This window comes from Dendrobium catenatum, unplaced genomic scaffold, assembly GCF_001605985.2.
Source record: "Dendrobium catenatum unplaced genomic scaffold, ASM160598v2 fragScaff_scaffold_880, whole genome shotgun sequence".
Classification (NCBI taxonomy): domain Eukaryota; kingdom Viridiplantae; phylum Streptophyta; class Magnoliopsida; order Asparagales; family Orchidaceae; genus Dendrobium; species Dendrobium catenatum.
The window spans coordinates 638,528-651,265 of NW_021319342.1; positions in this window are offsets into that span (position 1 = coordinate 638,528).

The window sequence follows — 12,738 nt, forward strand, 5'->3', positions numbered from 1 at the left end:
AAAGTCACAAAAAATATCATGCACTTTGTATAGTACGATTACATCATCATCCAATGTGATAGTTAAATATCAAGTTATTTTTTTTAATTATTTTAAATATTTTTTAAAATTATTTTATCTCATTAATATTCTTATGTGTGTGCTTGCCTTTTTAACTTCAATCATGCACTTGGTATAGATAAGAAGACATGACTTAAAAGTAAAAGAATAAGTTATTGATTTTTTCATAGTCTTCTTTTGTCTTGATGGTTTTAGATTCTGCATAGATTTTTTTTTTTTTTTTGAGCTAAGGTTAAGTGCACATTTTTTACCATGTAATTTTCATCATGTTTATATGTTCAACCTTGCTTCATCCTTTTTCTAATATGTACATGTAATTATTGTATATAAAAACCTTCACATACAATCTTATACAACCAATCATATTTTTTTATCATCAAAATCTCAAATAAGTTGTTACGCTCATGGGTTTAACAAACTTGGATTTATAGGTGTATGATATCTAAATAGCAAATCAATAACTTTTCACAAGTTGCCTGTTTGAGTAGTCATTAGGGCTAATTTGATAGGTCGTATTCACCTGCTGAGGATGAGTACTTAAATCATAGTCGCTTGCTTGGGTGAGCTGAGGTGAGTTTATCTGTAGACTGACGAGTTCTACTTGAGTTGAGATCGAGTGCAATGAGTTGACTTAACTTGAATCAAGCTAACTTGTGATGAATCAAGTTTTCTATATATGGTTGTTTATGTACACACACAAACTTGCATCTAAAATAGATTTTTGATGAGTATTATGATGTGCGTTAGACATTGATAAGTGATGAGTGGTAAATATCTATGGACGATGGTTTTTCAGAAGTAGCTAGACCTGAGAGGTTGGTATAGAGCAGAGGGAAAGTGGCCCAAAGGTGATCCGGCAATAACTACAGTCGACAAAGTCTCCTATCAATAAGCTAGAGGGGGATATTATTTTGAAGTTCTTGATCGACAAATTTAATGTCAAAATTAATTTTAAAAATTAAATATCATGAAATAATTCAAAAAAGGTATATGGACAAATTTTATCATTGTTAGAAAATGATTTTGTTATGTAGTGATATTAATATCAAACTATTCATATCTCTAGAAGTAATTAATACTGCAAAAAACTAAAAAAATTGGATTTCCAAAGGAGTCTTATTAATTCAAGAAGTTATTAAAATTATATCTGTTGAGCATATAGAAGGTGAATGAAATTTGTTATTTTGTAGGTAAAATATTTATCTTCATAAACCAATTAAACACCATGAAAAGCCATGATTTGGTCTCATATTTGAGTCATAAACCTTTTGCTAAAATAAAATATTTTATAAAAATGATTTTATTTTCAGTTCTTATTGTGCCATAATTTATTTTTTCAATTTAAAGATGTATGTTTTAGAGTTCAAATTCCACATTAATTTCTTCCTATGCTCAATCAATTTAAGGAATCCAATAAATTCAATGTTTTTAAAAACAAATTTTTTTTAGCCCATAAGTACTTTATTTAAATTACAATCAATCTTTTTTTTTTATTTTAATAATAATATTTTTAATATTTTAAACACCTACAATATTCCAATAATAACTCCTAAAATACTTGGGAATTTTTACTTCTAAAATAATATATCCTTCATCACACTCATGTACATCATTGTAGGCAGGGCTATCAAAATCGGGTCATAGGTTGGGTTCGGGTCGAACTCAAAACTGACCCGAAATTAGGTGACCCGACCCATTTTTGCAACGGGTCGGTTTGTTGTACTAGAACCCGACCCGACGTTTTACAAACAGGTTGATCCTAACATGTAATTTTTGAGTCGGATTCGAGTTAGATTTTCAGGTCATCAAATATTGACACCCCTAATTATAAGTCATTCAAATTATTCAATTCAAACATGCAACTGAAAAAAAAAAAATGAGCCCACTTAGCAAACTGCATATTCAATTAATGAATTGATGATTGGTTGCCACTTCATTTTCTTATTAAGTAATTTAATAGTGACAAATAGTTACCACATGCAACCATATCAATAGCTCTATAATGGTATGCATTTTAGTCATGAATGTATATTATTATACGCATATTCAGACCCTTTGTCGGTGGACCAAAGGCTGAAATTTTTGCCCTGTAGTATGCGCCAGCTTTTAAGCTGGAATCAAGGGACAGTTAATGACAAGGCATGAGGGTTTCTGTCAGTTGAAAAAAAAAAAAATGTAGGACTTGTTGCATATGTGGTTTCATTAGTCTGAAAATAAATAAATTATTTGAAATTTTAAAATTTTTTTAATGAACCTTTTTGATAAATTAATCAAATGAATATGAGCTTGTTGAAAATGACTCGTGAGAGAAATTAAAATGCCAATTCTAATTGAGAGAGTAAGAGAGAGAGAGAGAGAGAGAGAGAGAGAGAGAGAGAGGATGGACTCAATCATTTTTGTTATTTTAATTATCTTATATCTAATCAATCAAGCTAAGAGAGAGCAAAGCTATATTTGCTTATATGATAAAAATAAAAAGCCTATGGACCTATCTAAACTCTTCTTAACCTAGACTAGCCTTAGGCTAATTAACTAGACTTTACCTAAGTTTAATGTAATATATCCTATGGTTTGATGGAGTTTTGGTGGGTCCCAGTAGGCCTTAGTTGAACCTAGGCCCATCAAGATGTAGTGTGTGGAGCACTAAAGGATATAAGTGTGACACACGTTGTTTAGAAACTCAGGTAATTAACATGAATATTTGCATAGTTTTCATTTGGTTAATGATTGTGAGTATTGTTGAAGTCAATTTGTTTTGAATAAGTCTGTAATTTGAATTGGGGATGAGAAATGTAAGTAATCAAGTAACCAAAAATGTGGAAGGCCGACCCTGCGTAATATCTAAATTCAATTCCATCATTTCATCACCCCAGCCACCTTGCCAGAGAATTAAGGAAGAAAGGGAGAGGAGTAGAAGGAGAGATAAAAAGGAAAGGGGATTTAGAGGCCAAAGCCCAGGTTTCGTTCGGTAGGCTAGTTAGAGATTTCATAAAGTTCAAATTAAGTAGAATTTTGTTCTCCTATCTCTGATTCAATTCTAGTGGTTTTATAATAGATATGCTTAAAATGTATTTTTCTTGGGTTTTATGATGTTTTCATCAAGTAACTTTTTGTATGTTGTTATATGCTCAATTCTGAATATTTTGACTAGAATAATTTAGATTTTCACAAGTTGGTTCTTTCTGCATAAATTTCTAGGAATATAAAACAAATAAGGCTTTTTTTGTCATTTGTATTAGTTGTATAAACATCTTAAAATGTTGATTTGAATATCCCTCTTAAGTTATAATTTGAATGGAAAATTTTCAGTAGGTATTTATACATGCTATGTGGCTTACTACTGATAATTTTGATAATTCATGCATCATTTAGAATAATGTATTAAAATCAAAATTACTTATCGTTGCATTTAAATATGCATAATTTGTGGCATGACATTGGAGAAGTTATCATGAGTTCTGAAATGTGAATAGTGCACTCTCTGAAATAATACAATAGCCTTATATGTATTATGTTCTTGCCCCATCTACCATGTGTGGATATGGGTGGGATTATGGGTGTGAGAGATTATTTTATTATTTCATATTCTGATTCCAGCCCCACTTCCTATATGTGGGTGTGGGAGGTTAATAGTGTTAAAAGTGGAAATGGAGTTATAAGTAAGCATTATGACATGTGCATTATATTCATGCATTACATATTCTGATAACTAAATAAATCAAATATAAAAGACATTATGATATAGTTCCAATTATTTCTGAATCCCTATGTGAATTCTGATGAAATGAGAAAGTAAAGTACAAATAACATTCCTATGGCAAGTGCTTTATGGTATCTCAAGTAATTTTGTGAAAGTAAATTGTAAAAGATTAAATAGTCACTTTGAAACTAAGTATATTATGATAATTCTAAGGAATCATGTTCTAACAGTACTTGACTTATTCTTTATTAATTATTTAGTATTTAATTGAATAAGTATTTAATATTTTGATTGGATTTTGATATATGTGATAGATTGGTGCTAGAAGTCTACTAGGCTGGTTGAGCTTACTTTATGAGTTTTCTAACATTTAAGGAAAAGTAAGGGTCAATTGGAGTAGAAAGAGAAAGGTAGAGTCAAGAATATCGAGGTCAAAGTAATTAAGGTATTTTTGAAATCAAGTATAGATCTTTTGATGTATATAACACATGTGGATTGTATTGTACATGCGTTTTGATGGGATGAAATGAAATGTTATTAAATTTCATTTATTATCCGGACTTCATAGTCGCTTAATTGATTCTAATTTGTACTTGAGTTAAATTGTAAGATTAGGTCTTCAATTATTCCATTAGATTCTAGGGTGTCTCATAAGGACTTGATAAAATTAGCTTAGAATAAACAAAATCAAGCCTACAGTGAGGTTTACCTAACTTATCACAATTTGACCCATTGAGTCAAACTAGCTTGATTTATAGAATTGAAGTCATATTGATAAAACTAACATTTATGCTGACACAACATATCATATCATATTGACATAGCTCATTGATTGATAATCTTTTTTATTAGTTTTTCTTATAGTTGATAGACATCTTTTGTCTTTACTGACCATATTTATTTTACTACTGTTTGATTCATATTGCTCATTATTTATACTGATAGACTATAAATTGCTGTTTGATGTAGGCTAAAATTGGAGCACACATATTGATGATTTTGCCTTGCATTAAATGCAGTGGTAAGTTTTGGTTACTTTTTGGGCGATGTGCTCATTATGTAATTTTATATGATTTCAAGTAAATATAAGAAGCCTTTAGCCAGTGGCCAGCTAGACAATTATGCTAGTTTAATTCTATTTTTAACTCTTTAGTTTTATATGTATTCTTTTATAGCGTGTATATATATATATATATATATATATATATATATATATTCTTTTCAATTTTGGACTTTTGAAACAAGATGTAAATATTGATCCTAAAATATAATTAGTTAGCTCTAGTTATCTTTGAATTTGGTTGTAAATAAGAAAAGGACAATAAAGATGAAAAGATATGAAATTCCTCCATTTTAGATCTTAGGGTGTGACACCCATTCACGTTGATTAGCCTAAATTGAGACTAGTTCAACCCCTTAGAGTACTTGGGTTAAACCCAATTAATGTCTTAAGCTAAGAAGAATCTCATCAAACTTTAATGCTTGATAATCAATCTTTTCATTCTTTCTTCTTCTCTTAAGCTTGAGCTAGTAGGTTTTAAGCTGTCCCAAAACTTAAAGTGGTGGAACCAAGCTCTTGGAAACACTCCAAAAGGCATTGTTTCCCAAGTGACCATTACATTTATTAAGTCCCCCTAGATCCCATTCAATACTATGGAGCTTATAAGCTTCAGAGAACTCTTACTGACCCTTATCGTGCTTCCATAAGCCTTTTTAACCCCCACCAAAGTTAGAGAAGCTATAAGTGAACCTACTTTTGTTTAATTTAATCAATACAAAATGATCCGTATCACCACTTCCATCACACCCCTTGAGCCTTATAAAAGTAATATGAAGCTCCCAAGGTTCTATTATAACATATATAGCTATTCTTTGACAAAGTTGTTGAAGTCTCATTAACGCTATGGTTGGGAGATCCATTTAGAGGGAGCTAGGGCCAACTACCACTTTCATTCTAATCCTCTACCCAAGGGGAACCTTGTCAGCCCTTCTCATGAGATGGTTAGAGCTCACACTTAGGTAACTAACTCCTTTCTTTTTTCCATCTCCTTATATGTTTGTCATGGTTGTGCACACAACTTGAATTTCTACTTTCACTTCAATTATATCGAGTTCACCCTAGGCTTTTTATAGAATACTTACCCATTCAAATTGATGGCTTGACTAGAGAGAAATAAATTTCTTAAAATCACTGGTACTATTGCAAAAATAGTGCTCGTTAAAGGTTGGGGATGACCCCTCAAATGTTAGATCTCCTTTGATGAGAGAAGAAAGGGATGTGATAATTTTAGGAGAGAAAATTTTAATATGTGTTCTACATTCTTCATTCAAATTTGAATGAAGAATTTCATTTAGGGCCAACCCTAAGATGGGTTGTGTTCATCCTTTGTAAAATTTTATAATCCTTATTGATAAAATTTATAAGTTATAAAATATATTAATAAAATAGGGTCCATTTAACACAAAATAGATACATCCTTATGAATCATAAGAATATGGTGTAGCTACCATTACATGTCTTTTTCACTTAACTAAGTGATGCATTGATGGAGTATTAACACTATTTGGTTGTAATTATGTGCTGGTGCTTATTATGTAATGACATAGAACGTGTTATAATTCTTTCTAAACATAATGTTATGCTAAAATGATCAGAGCTCAGAGAAAATTAGTGTGCATGCAATTGATGTCATTATATATTTTTGCTTTCTTTATATTATTTTAGTTTAGAAAAGCCTTTTACAAATCTCGGACCAGGTTAGTGGTATAAGGAGTCCAATAAGAAGATCACATATATTATATCATTTTTATATATAACTTATATCTTGGCTATATTATAGAGTCCAATTATATTCCATATTTTCTTTTTTAGTTTAATGTAGAATTCATTTGCATTTATATATTTACACCTTCATGTTTACACAATTTATTTTGCTTTATTTTTATTGTATGCTTTAGAATATGTATGTTATTTCCCAAAGTTTTTATAATTATATTAATGTGGTTGGCTTGGATTCATATTATTAGGCTCTTCATATATAAATCTATTATGGTCGGCATACTTTTTTTTTCTTTGCTTAAGGAGAAGATGAAGAGTTTGAGATAAGTCAGAATAAGTTTTATAGTTATTTAATTTATTTTAAAAATATTAAATTTAATTTCATGTAAATAATTAAGTTGAGATACTTTAAAATGACCTATTTTTTAAGTTTTGTTTGCTTGAACCAAGTGTTTCATAAAAATGTGAGAGTTTCATTTTTTTAGCTCAAGAAATTTGCAAATACATATTGAGAGGGAGAATTTTTTTTTGAGAAGATTGTTTATTTTCAAGACTATTTAAAAAGAAGCGTTCCACCTCCAAATAACTATAAGGATTTCAACATAAAAATTTTCACTAAGGCAAGTAGAGAAGTGCACCTATTTTAATCATCACATGCATTCATTATAAATGTTAAAAAAAATCATTCAATGGTAGGGTAAATTCATGCCCATACAAGATGGATGACCACATCAATCCTCGAATATTGTTGACATGAGCTATGATGTTCTATTAATGTAATCGCGAGCATTATCCTAGCATTGGATGGGTTAGATGAGCACGATGTATATCACTAATTATTTTATCAAGAGGTTTTCCATCCGGAACTGTAAAACAAGCTAAATGATTAATGATGTTAACATTCTTGTATGTTGGGCATCCAATACTAATATGCTATTACAACGAACACAATAATTATTGATGATAGAGCAATCATTATTCAAAATATTCTTTGTAGCTCTCTAAAATGGATAGTGAAATCACATCATTTTATATTCAAAATATGATAAGAAGTTGGCTGACCTAGTTGACTTGATATGTCAGCCTTTAGTGATTTAGATAATTAATAATGTGTGGATGAAAATCATTATATGTGACATATGTGATCAATGATCTAAACATAGCCTACAAAAAGAAAGAATATAATGAAACAATTGATAGTGATATATTTACTTTTCGATAAGTGAAATGGTGAGAATAATACATTCCCTTGAGTTGAATAGATATAAATAGGTGACCATATATTGCCATTTTATTTAGATCAACTTCTATCCTTAAAGAAGTATTTAAGAGAAAATATTAGATCCTATTTTATCTGTGGGCAATACATAGACCTTACTCTTAAGATTGGCTATAAAAAATAGATGAAGAGAGAGAGAGACAGAGAGAGAGAGAGAGAGAGAGAGAGAGAGAGAGAGAGAGAGAGAGAGAGAGAGAGAGAGAGAGAGAGTTTTAATATGTTATCAATAAGTACATTATTTGAGTACCAATGATTTAATGATCTTAGCCTCCACTCGAGCCCTTTATTTTATAAGTTTAGATATAGAGTTTAACAATACATAAAATATTTGATAAATCTAAATTATTATTTTTCCATTTAATTATAGGGAGTGTGTGGCCAATATTAAAAAAAAAAAACTATTATATTCTTGCAAGGAATACGGCTAATTGCATGCCTCTATTTAGCTGGAATCCATACATGAGCAATATCATTACCTTACATGGAGGTGGTTACCTACTTTATTTGGATCGAGGGGACTACAAGGGTAAAATAGTGTGAGTTGAGCTTTTAGTAACTATACTCCTTGGAGTCGATATGTTTATAGAAACTTCAAGGCAAGTTGGCAAGTTTTAGTAAGTTTTGGCAAGTCATAAGTCCTAGCCTGTCAGCGCGTTCTGGCAAGTTTGCACAATCTTGTCTTGTACCTATATCAACTACCCTAAATCAAGCTAATTTGACTTAGAATCAAGCCTAGAGGATGTATGAGTGCATATTTAGTTCCATAGTTCTTTTTATTCTTTAGAAAGAAATGATAAAAGATAAAGAGAATGAAATAATAATTTTCTTCTATTGAGTCAATGATTTGAATCGAAGAAATAATTATTTATTATTATTTAGTGATGAAAACAATAAAGAACTCCCATGCCTATCTCAAGATATCACTCTATAGAAACTTCTTCTTCTTTCTTTCTTTCTTTGATAATGATGGATCATGCCAAGAGTTTTCTAGCCACGAGTGTCACGACCCGACCCGACGGGGACGGATCCCGCCCGAGCCGGATCCCGACCAGCTTAACAACTAACTAGGATCTGGCTTTGGAATTTGCTTACTGAACTGAATCTTCCAAATATTATACAAAACAGACCAGAGCTACTAAAAATATCAAATGCAGCGGAACAAATCATCTATATTTTTTTCTTTCTTTTCCTCAAAACAATGAACCTGGAGCAGAACTGATATTACAACGAGATTGCTAGGAGTTGGGGAAAATGAACAAATCTTATAGCCATGAGATATTTGGAAGAGCCTTCATCTTCTCTGTTGTAATTCAGAAGCCCAACCTTGTGCTTTAATGATTATAAATATTATTAGATGTTTATTTATTTAATTTTGCATTATATATTCGATATTTGCTTTGTGTGCTACTAACCATTTTAAGTATACACCAAGAAAAGACTGAAGAATCGGCTCAAGACAGTGTAACGTCAGCATAAAAGTATGTAAGTTACATAGTCTGTATTTTCTTTTGTCTATTTCTATATTAGAAGTATGTTGGTTTAGCAACCATACACGCACATAAGGGGAAGTAAAACTAAACATTTAAAATTTTCTATTAATCATACTATACAATTTGTTTAAATATAAATTAATTTAAATATTTAATTAAATAAGATTAATTAAATTTAGAATATAACTAATCATATCGTATGACTCTAACTCATACTGTACAATCAACTATTTTGCTAAAACCCCATAATCAACCTAATTTTTCTAAATAAGGTAAATTTAAAAGATAACAATTGAACTAATTGTACTATATGAACTAGGTCGTACTATACGAACAATAAATAAGTTACCTAATTTAATTTATAAATTAAGGAATTGAATCAGATTTGATTTAATTGTATATCATATTGTACTATACAAATATCGTATAGTCTGATACAGCTGAGAGCTCTTCGAAAGAACTTTGGTTCATCATGTACGATCTGAGATTCAATCTGAAGTAATCATACTAAACTATTTATAATCGTACAAGATGATTTTCGAAAAAATTGAACTCATTGTTCTGTATGATGTGAGCATCGTATTGTATGATCATAAGACTTAAATTTAAAAATTGAGGTTTTTGAGAGTCTTCTTTATAAACTCTAGTTATATCTTATAGCAAGGGTCTTTGGGCAGTCTGAGTCGTCTTCTTTCTAAGGTTCTAATGGGGAGCTTGGGGAGAGTCCATATTCATAAGGAGAGAGAGGAGGTGAGGTTGAGAGAGGGAGGGTGCCTTGAGGGAGTCAAGAGGTGTGAGAGGGGCCACACAATTGCTCTGGCTAGCTTGCACCTTGGGTCCTCACATTCTGTTTGGTAGAGTTATTGGAGGAGAGCTCTAAGAAAGAGAGTCTTTTGTGCAAAAGGCTTGCTAGCTGATGAGGCTAGGGTTTTGTCATCTCCATTGAGCATGGAAGAGAATTGAGGGATCTGCATCTCTGTTGGACTTGAAAGTGAATGGTGGGTTCGACATCTCCGCCAGGCTTGGAAGTGAAAGGAGGGATCAATATCTCTATCGACCTTGGAGGAGAAAGGAGGGACGACATCCCCGTCGGGCCCTGGAGGCGAGAGGAAGGAGATTCTTTTGGTGTGAAGAGTCTATAAGGAAGGAGATTCTTCCGGTCAATAGTGAAGGGTTTCTCTGTTAGAAAACAAGTTTAGTATAAAAATTTCTTAAACTAATTTTTTTTGTACAAGAAAGCTGCTTTCAAAAGCAATAATAAAGCTATCCCAAATGAAGCCTAAATCAAATAAATTTATACATCCTATGACCATTTCTCAATCAAAGCAGTTCTTCATTATGCATCATGTATTTAGTAGTTATTCAAATATGTTTTGATACAACACTTCTGAAAATATTTACTAAATATTTAGTATCATCAATTCATAGATTTATTATTAAACTTAAATTTATATGTCTTTTCTTTTGGTCTATCTATTAATTTGATGTCCATTATGGGTTTTTATTCACTTTCCTTTCTTGTAGCCTATGCATTAAATTGATATTCATTATGGGTGTTAATTCACTTTTCTTTTTTATCTTCTCTCATTTAATATTTGTGTTAAATTAACATTCATTACATGTGCTAATTTATTTTTTGCTTCACTATTTTATATCTATAAGTATTATACACAGTTTGTAATACAAAATTAAGAAGAGTAGTTATTTTCCATCAAATTATCTTTCTCTATATAGTATCAGAGCAGCTCAATCTAATCTAGTCTCTTCTTCCTCCCATGGTCGACTCCCCCTCAAAGATCTCATCCAACCTCAATACTCATATTATTCTTAACCCAATTCATAAATCTCAAGCCCTCATTACCATCAACACTAACACACAAATCAAGCTTACCACCTCTAACTACTCAACCTGATGATTTCAATTTCATATAACTATCATATGATCTCATGGGTTTTATTGATGGATCCTATCCATACTAGCCATAACTTCTAAACACTAGTGATGGCTCCACTCCAAATCTTGCTTATTCATTATGGATTCATCAAGACCAACTCCTTAGTGCCATTGGTAGCTCTATCTCTCAAAATATAATTTTTTTATTGCTTCATCTCACACATCACAATAGGTATGGAGTAATCTTGCCAATACCTATGACAAGCTATCTCGAGGGCATCTCACCCAACTGAAAGAAGATCTCCGTCTTCTCACAAAATGAACGGAAGCAATCTATGTATATACAACATATTAAAATTATCATTGATGAACTATACATGCTTGGCTACCCATTGATGAAGATGACCTCACTGTCGATCGAAAGTCCAACAATGGTTTGTTGGGTGGATGCCCTGCGGTGGTGGTCTCGTAAAGTTCGGGTAATCAATGACTGTGCAGAGGTTCGGTGGTGATTGGTCGAGTAGAGGTTTGGTGATCAACAACTTGGCAAAGGTCACGCAGCCGTTGATCGGGCAGAAGCTCAATGGTAGTGATTGACCGATACAAGTTTACTAGCGATGGAGCTCTGGATTCTTCAAATCTTAGAACTCCCTTGAATCTCTAACCAATGTCCCTCTCATGTAGGGAGTTGAGGTTTATTTATAAATTTTTGTGAGTATTATTCCCCGCAAATATGAGAAAAATCTAGAGCAAATCTAAATATTGATTCCCCAATCATATATCATTTTTTGAGCATTTAAGCGCCATAATGATGTCAAATTAAACGGTCTTAGACTCATTAACTTTGTCTTATTGAACCGCCCGATTCTACTATTAGCATATCTTATTTAGAGATCATTTGATAACCCAATTAATATATCAAAACTTCCGAATGTACTTCAAGCCCTTGATTTAGACTCATTTAGGCTCTAAGCTCACTGTAATCAAACTCCAAACGATCCTTAATTTAATTTCGGGAGTTTTCAATTCAAATGTATATCGAGATTCATGCTCAATTAAATTGGTTTTTGATGACGTATCAAACGTTAATTTTAATATCAAATTAAAAAATTAAATTTATTATGATATATTTTGTATTAGAATTTTCTGATATAAATTCTTTTTTTATAAATAAAGGATGCTAACTAGGATTGATAGAATCAACAACCCTGTCAATTTCCAATTCTCAAAGACGAACACCAAGCCAATGCAATCAAACTACTTTGCACCGACTAGGCTGCCCGCTTCCGTCCCAATCCGACGGCCATTTGACGATAAATTTTAACTATAACATATCATAATTTAAAAGGAATCTAGATCGAAAATATTCTTCCAAGTAATTAGAACATAATAAATGAGGTAGGTCCTTAAGCACGTGCTCAATTCTATGCTTTAAGCTTATTTAACTAATATATGGTTAAGATATAATAATAATAATAATAATAATAATAATAATAATAATAATAATAATAATAATAATAATAATAATAATAATAA